The following is an 8,971-nucleotide window of genomic DNA, read 5'->3' as shown; positions in this document are numbered from 1 at the left end:
AATCATAACCATCTCACGACCATAAGGGTTTTTCTATGACCATCTCATGACTGTCCAGGTTTGGAAGATCGTCCAGCCCACGACTGTCTCACTCGCTCGAACCGCCATCTTCGTAACTTTTCTTGCTTTATTTACTTTTATATGTCTATTATACTAAATCTTTATTCATATTAATAAAATCAACATTTAACTTTTAAATTCCTATTTTACTTTCCTTGTGTTATTTTTATAGACAAATGCAATTAAGTTATCACCGTTGTGATAAAATTCATTGTCTTTAAGGCAAAAAGAATTCATCTAAAGGATAAACCCTCCCCTTCATAAATTGCCTGTTAATCAGTGGCTGAGTAGTCAAGTCAAACTTCATAGGTATGGTCCTAATTCAGTTATTTTAGTGCCTGGGGTCATAAGGCATTTGGTTCGATTTGAATCAAATACAACTCTAACATGCCCGACGTATATATACTCTATGGCTAACCTCTCCCGTCCAAGGTAACTGCCAAGGGAAATGACCAAAAGATATAAACCCAGCCTTAAAAAAAGTGAGGAATCGTTATTTAGTTGCCCTACCAAAGGCCGAGTATGTCAAGTTGGCCCAAGATGGTATAGACATCACGCTTCGAAAAAAGTTTGAAGATATGGAGTTCAAGGACCTCTAGATATGAATGAATTCTTTGCAAGGAGAGTCAAAGAAGAAATGCATTACAAGACTCTTATTACTATGACCCGAACTATGAGTTGGTCATAGGTGAAGTGGTAGCCAAAAGGCCGTTTGTTTGCCCAGCCTTAATATAAAAAGACGTTAAAACTTTCATGTGAATGACCTCTAGGAAGAACACCTATGAGTTCAAAAAACAATACTCCTTCGATATTACTATGGTTGATGAAATTTTCTACCATCTTCTGGAAGCCAAAAATGTTAAGCTCCCAGATTATTAGAAAATTCCATCGGTCAAAGATTTGAAATCAGGAGGATTAAACAAACAACATTCCTTCATGCCCCGTTCGCTCATGTGGCTTAGGCTTTCATGTCACGTACGTGCAGACATGTAATCCATTATAGCTATTGCAGCTCTACCCAATGAAGTTCTCCCGATCAACCTATAAAAGTTACCATTCCTCTATGCAATCATAATTATGTGTCTGATCAAACCCAATGGTTGATAACCTCTAGTGCAAGGCTGCGATGTAGTAATAACTTGGTGAGACGAAGGTCAAATCCCTACAGAATGGGGAACACATCTTAGAACTAGTATAACAATAAATGTTTGTCTCGGTCTTTAAACAATAAATAAAAGACTTATGATCTAGGAATCCACTTATAGCAATCAAAATATCTTATTCATTGATTCAATATATCAGTCAATTGGAATCGAAGTCCTATCCTCTCCAATCGAAAGATAATTTTGTTAAACCATTCATTAACACCAATGAAAATATGATTTTGATTGAACAATTCCCTGATGAAGCACTCAGACATCAATCACAAGGAATCAAAAGTGTCTAAAGCACTCTTATGCGACAATAGATTAATCAATTATACAAATTGAATCACTTGTTAATTCAGGCTAAACAATTGTTAAATCACAACATTCATCGTATCAATACTACACAACAAATTCAAAAATAGACAAGTCAAAGACTTTAAAATAAATACAAACCAAATCAACCTACTATCATCATTCAATCCATTATTTTTTAATCAAGTAAACTAAATACTGTAATTAACTACAAGATTCATCTCTTAGCCTTAGCTATGACATTAGCCTAATATGGCTAACATCTTAGAAGAAAAATAAAATAAAAACTAAATAGACAAATTAGAAGCCCGGTTACCCCTAGGTCGTTCTCACAAGCCCTAATTCATACTTAGAAAAGCCTAAAACACCACTTTAAATAAGAAAAATGTACTGACTTGAAACCGACTTCAAATTTATACACTTTTATTATGCTTCAGTCGCATCGTCTGTGACCTTTAGTTGTACCAAATATCACTTCGGTCATACCGAATTAGTCTCTTGGTTGTAGTTGAATTTCTTCAATATTCATCTGAAGTCTTTGTCTTCTTTAGGTAGCACCTAACTCTCCTTTGGTCAGATCAAACGTGTCTTTGGTCACACCTAAGTGTCGAGTTAAATTATCTATAAAAATCACTATTTCTTACTGGTATTGAAAGATGAGTTATAGATGTCTTAGAGGGGGGTGAATAGGACAATACTAATTCCTTATAAAAACTTACGAAATTAATATTCTCAATCGCACAAAGTATTGAAACCTTAATTCCAATTAATTCATAGGACAACCTTCACTTATTATTTTAGGTAGGACAACCTTATTTCACGATGTCCTTGGAATCAATCTTTCAAAACAGTAAAAGGCATAGAATCAAATAAATCAATCACCACAAATGCATAAGGATTATAGTAGTTTGGTGTTTAACACATATCTACTTCACTCTCAAAATTACTACCCTGATAATTTTAGCTTTCCACTATTTTAAGGTTTTCACAGGTTCACCTTAACAATCTCTTACAGTTCTCGTGATTTTCAGGGCTTACCACAATAAAACTTCCTTTGTGATTTTCACGAGCTAACCTCCAATCAACCCAATGAAATTTGTAAGATATCTTAACAAACCCAAATAAAATAATAAAGCGTAATAATACTTATCTTCAAATGATGAATCGTCGATGTGAAGATACTTGGTGAAGTTAAGGCTTCGATCCATGCGGCGATCTTCTTTCTTGGATGATGATGAAGCAGTGTATGCTCAACCAGAAAGGATCTAAGGATCTAATGTTTCTCAAATAATAAAAACCCTAACAGTTATAAATTCAATTCTTTGTTATCAAGTAAAGTATAATTTACTCTCTAATTGAATTAAAACCGACTTAAGAAATGGAATTGAATAAGCTTAAATAAAATAAGATTTACCACACAATTAGATTTGGAAGGAGCTGAGTTTCTCTCTTTGCTTGAGGATAATATTCACACTTTTTTCATCTTGAAAATAGTGAAAGAATGTCTCTATTTATAATCAAACGATTTGGAACTTCGGTCAGCCTAAGAACAACTTTGGCTGGCCGGATTTCAATGATACTGTTCCAACGGCTATCGAATTTCACAGGATAAGATTTATCAAAAATTCGACTGGCTCGAACGAAAATTCAACTAGTTGAATATATGGTTCGACTGGTTGAATCCCCTTGAATTATGAATTTTTCCATTAATGGAAACTTGACCCGAGACACCTTCGGGCTGACCTAAACCAAGTTCGGCTAGCCAAACTTGCAATAGATTTTTTTTGTTTGTTGTTACTATAAACTTGGTCAAGGATGTGGTTAGGTTGGTTGATCCAAATTTAGCTGGCCAAACATCAGTGAATTTACATAGTAAATTTTATACATTTAAGTATACAAGGCCATGCTTAAAAATCTCTAACCTGAGATTTTTTTTAGGATCATTTTACCTGATGGTTGGCATACACATTAATCTTTAACTTGTAATCATACCGAGTCTTATAGTCCTATGATGTTGAGCCACTCTTCACGAAGTGTCGTAGAGGACTGGAGTATGCTAAAGATCCAACCAGCATTTTGTCTACGAAATTTGACAACTACATGTGTGCTTTGAATACAAGCACTTATAGACTGTTCTATGCAATTCGATTGGACCAAACCAACCTCGATTGGGACCGAACATCTATTATTTCTATTAATGTACTTTGTGATTTTTTAGCATTTTTTCCATCCTTTGTACATAATTTTCTTGGATCTTTCGTATATCAAATCTTCAATAATGTCCTCTATAGATCTAATTCTTCGGTGTCTTCAACTTTATCTCTTTTTATCTTTAATCTATCCTTTTAAGCGTGTATTCTTCTTTGAATCCAAAATCTCATCACATGAAGAAAATATATATAATTATATTGAATTAATACTTAAATACCAAAAAAGTTAATGTAATTGAGATGATAAATATACAATATTTAATTGTTATCTGACATTTTTCTAGCCCCGAGCAAAACAATCGAAAGATATTTTGAAACCAAATAAAAAGCTTTCATAAACTCAAACAATTTTAAAAGGAATCTATATTATATAAATCTAAAATATATTAATGGACAGCATATCTTTCACCTAAACTTTAGCACTTGGTAAACATCCTAATCAAGTTCAAATCTTTAATCCTATAATCAGAAAATTTCTAAGTATTGAGTTCTATAGTTGCATAGTGAAATCTAAACTTAACACAAATAAAGGTCCAGTTTCTACTTTTATGATAACATTGATAATCAAACGAACATTGAGGATAACCAAAGGCTAAACCAAAACTTGACTTACAGTTCAAAAGTATACTTTTCCAGCTTTTGATTTTTCCATTGACAGCTTTCACACTATTTTCATTTTTTTTCTTTTCACAACAGTCCTTTCATAGAACTTCAATAAGTAGCCCTTTTCGACGATAACTGTTTTTTTAACTAGGTATTACTTTTTCTTTTTCTTCTTCTTTTCAATTCTCACTTGAACATGGTGGACAAATTCCCCAAGTTCGGTTCCTATTATTCTCAATAATCATCAAGTTAACAATTCATTATCCAACTTTAAAACTTTAATGTGTAAGCTAAATGTGACATGTGAATTCATAACTCAATCAATGTTTAAACTTCAAATTAAAGATTAATAACGTAAAGCTTAAGTTTGAAATCTAAAATTCAGGTTTCAGAAATCATTGACATTAAGTATCTTATCATTCTAATATCTGGATTATCTTTAAAATCACTTAAATACACAAGAAATTTTAAATTTTAAAAAAAATTCTAGCTCAAAAATATTCAACAATTCACCACAAATGAAGAATTTTCAAAGGAAACTTACCCCCCAAAATAAATTCTACATTGTCCTCAATGTATAAACATATGCAATAAGAGTAACTTGAGAGTAACAAAAATAAAGAGGAGTAGATGAAAAGTACCTGGAAGATGACAAACAGATAAGTTAGTGTGAACTTCCTATCAATCGGTGTTTCAGCAACTAAACTAAATTAATAAATCAAACTAATCCTTAAAAAACAATAAGACTCCTAATCTAAAAAAGCAAGGGAAAACTACTCATTCATCCAAAGGCATCGGTTTTTCCTCTAACAAGTATCTTGGTAAATTTCTCAACAAGATTTTCAACAAGATCATTCATAAACCTACTATGTACTAGACTTGAATGTCGTGGACCATGATTATCCAGAGAAATTTGCACACCTCATCAAAAATTTTCTTTTTATTGCTGTGAGATGTCCAAAGAATGTATGATTCACCTGTGACAAAAAAAATTTCAATATTAGTGTACCATGATGACTAAGAGACTACAAACAGTAGAATTTTAATAAAGTTCTTAACCAGTGCAGTCTCTATAGAATCCAAAGTTTCATACTTTGGTTCAAATTCCAGCTCATCCACCTTTGATGGTAAACATTCAGGATTGGTGGAAAGAGGTTTTTCAGAACATTTTTCTTCTCGGTCAGTGTCAAGCACCGGGGAACAATCCTGCAAGGCATTCATTATATCTCTAATCATAAGATCGTTTAAATTTGTAAAGTGTGCCAAGTATACTTCTAGAGGTTTGAAAATTTCAGTTGGAAGAGGCTCATCATCTTCAAATATACCAATCAAATTCACCTCCTGAATCACATCTTCATCCTCTTGTGGTTTGTGTAAATTAAACACGTTCAACTTTAAGGTCATATTCCCAAAGGATATCTTCATAATCTCATTCTGACAATTGATTATAACATTAGCGGTAGCTAGGAATGGTCGGCCTAGAATAATAGGGATTTGAGTGCTCGCATTTATAACCGGGTCTATATCCATGACAATAAAGTCTACCAGGTAGTAGAACTAATCAACATGGACCAACACATCTTCAATCACTCTACTCGGTATTGTAGTTGAGTGGTCAACTAATTATAACATTGTCTTGGCAGTTTTTAACTTACTAAGACCCAATTGCTCGTATACCAAGTATGGTATCAGATTAACACTCACCCCGAGATCTAAAGGTGCTTTATCAACCTAGAATTTTCCTATTATACATGAGATCGTATGACTTCCGGGATCTTTATATTTTGGAGAAGTATTTTGATTTATGATGGCACTCACTTGTTCTGTCAAGAATGCTTTCTTATGCACATTCAGCTTACGTTTTACTGCACATAGATCCTTTAAGAAATTTGCATATGATGGGAATTGTCTAATTGCATTCAATAAGGGGATGTTGATCTTGACTTGTTGAAAAACCTTTAGAATGTCCTGATTTTTACTTGGCGATTTTGATGAGGCCAGCGTTGGGAGATGGGGCCACAGGCTTATATTCCTACACTGGCTCTATGTTATGTGGAGCACTGACAGATTCACCATTATCATTTGATTCTTTAGATTCCTCAAGTTTCTCAACATTTTTAAGAATCCGATTGTCAATGTCTTTACCACTTCTCAGGGTGGTAATAGATTTAACATGTTCCATATTTTGGGTTGAAGAATTGGGATCACTTATCTCGAATTGTCCCTTGGGGTTAGCTTGAGGTTGGGCCAAAAAGGTCACTTTCTTCCTAACACTTAGTTGTGTATCAATTCTTGCAACTGAAGTTTTAAGTTCATTTATGGTCTGTCGTTGCCCTTTCATGAATGCATTCAATATATCCTTAGGAGTTCTCTTGGATGGGAGTCCAATTGATGACCCTTGGGGATTATTGGGTGCATTCGCAGTCAATCCGTTCCTCCAACTAAAATTTGGATGATTCCCCCAATTGAGAGTGTACATGTTAGAATTTGGTGCACTGAAGGGGTATTAATATGCATTCATAGTATTCACTTGAGCATGTAATACCTCCTGAAAAGCTGGGATTGTAGGACAATCCTTAGTTATGTGAATATCACTCTTGTAAATACCACATACGGTTTCAATAATCGCAATGGGTTGGATCTCTTCCTTCCTATATTCCAATGCCTCAATCTTCCTTATGAGATCCGCTAACCTTGCATTAACATCGTCCTCCTCTTTGAGCACGTGTAGTCTCATCTCTCTTAACACTGCCTTGGGATTACTACATTGGTTGGATGTGTCACATGATTGGGCATTTTCGGCTAACATGTCAAAGTCTATGCATATTCTAGATCCTTATTTATAAATTTGTTGTTACACATCATCTGTACAAATTGACGCATTTTAAAGCTAAGTCGATCATAGAAAAAACTAATCACCCACTAAATCTCATAGCCATAGTGTGGGCAAGCGAGAAATAAGTCCTTACACCTTTCCCAACACTGGAAAAAAAATTATCTCCTTTTTGGAGAAGTTCATAATGCCAAGCCAGAGAGTTTTAGTTTTATGAGATTGGAAGAACTTTTTAAGGAACTCCCGGGTTATCTCGGCTCATGTGCCAATGAATCTCATCCTTAAGGAGTAAAGCCATGCTTTGACATTCTTCTTAAGATAGAATGTAAATAACTTTAGTCTAATCATATTAGAAGGAACGTTGTTAAAGAGTATGGTTGTGACAGTCTATTTAAATTCTTTTATGTGGAGTTCATGGAATTTACGAAGTATTGGATCATCCCTTGTCTCACTGATTGTAAGTAATCACGTAAGGTCCAAACGAGTGGAACTTGTTATACCTCATTCTCATCACGCACCATCCTAACCGGTGGTATGTTCCGCACAAGATTCTCATCAAAATGTTGTTCAGCTTCAGACATATTTTTAGACAATGCTTCAGGAGAATTTAGGTGTTTTCTAACTCGTCGATAAATTGTGAGCCCTTAGACTCAACCTCCTTCACTCATAAGTCTTAATGCATGGTCCCTTACCCACTAGGGCATGAACCAAATAAACTCTAATTCTAACCCTAAGTCCTAAGTCCTACAGAAATTTAAGAAATTAAGTAGAGGGAGTAGGAAAGATGTTACGAAAAGAGAAGAATTAGAATTGAAAATCCTGCAAAACCAAAACAAGTGAACAATGTTAATGATGTTAGAATATTTAAAATAACAAATCCTAAAATTCTAAACATTCTAGAAAAATGAAAACCTAGATTTAAAAAAAAAAATCAAAAAATAAAAAATCTAACCTAAAATAGAAATTAAACCTAGAAAACCTAAACCTAATCGTGTTTGCGCCACTCCCTAGCAACAACGCCAAAAACTTGGTCAAACCCAAGGGTTGACAACCCCAACTGTAAGGCTGCGATGTAGTCATAACTCAATGAGATCGAGGTCGAATCTTCAATAAATAGGGAACACGGCCTAGAACTAATAAAATAGTAAAAGTTTGTCTGGATTCTTAATTCACCAATTAATGAAAGAGTTTTTAAATAATAAATAAAATATTAAGGATTAGGAATCCACTTATAGCAATCAAAATATCTCATTCATTGATTTAATATATAACTCAGTTGGAATCGAAGTCCTCTCCTCTCCAATCTGACGATAATTCTGTTAAACCATTCATTAACACCAATGTGAATATGATTTCAATTGAACAATTCTCTCATGAAGCACTTGGACATCAATCACAATGAATTAAAAGCATCTAAAGCACCATTAGACAACAATCGATCAAACAATTATACAGATTAAATCATTATCTAATCAGGCCAAACAATTGTTAAATCAAAGCATTCATTATACCTGTAGTGCACAACAAATATAGAAATAAATAACTCAACAACTTTACAATAAATTCAAACCAAATCAACCTACTATCATCATTTAATCAATTGTTATTGAATCAAATAAACTAAATACTATAATTAACTATAAGCTTCATCCCTTAGGCTTAACTAAGATATTATCCTAACATGGCTAACATCTTAGAAGAAAAAAAAATAAACAAACTAAAATTGAGGGATCGAAAAAGAATGACAGTTCTGTAGAAGTTTCGCCACCTCTGGGTCTTTTCCCAAGCCATAATTCATACGTAGG

Source organism: Magnolia sinica, chromosome 1 (genome assembly GCF_029962835.1).
Source record: "Magnolia sinica isolate HGM2019 chromosome 1, MsV1, whole genome shotgun sequence".
Lineage (NCBI taxonomy): Eukaryota > Viridiplantae > Streptophyta > Magnoliopsida > Magnoliales > Magnoliaceae > Magnolia > Magnolia sinica.
This window is presented reverse-complemented; position numbering follows the sequence as displayed.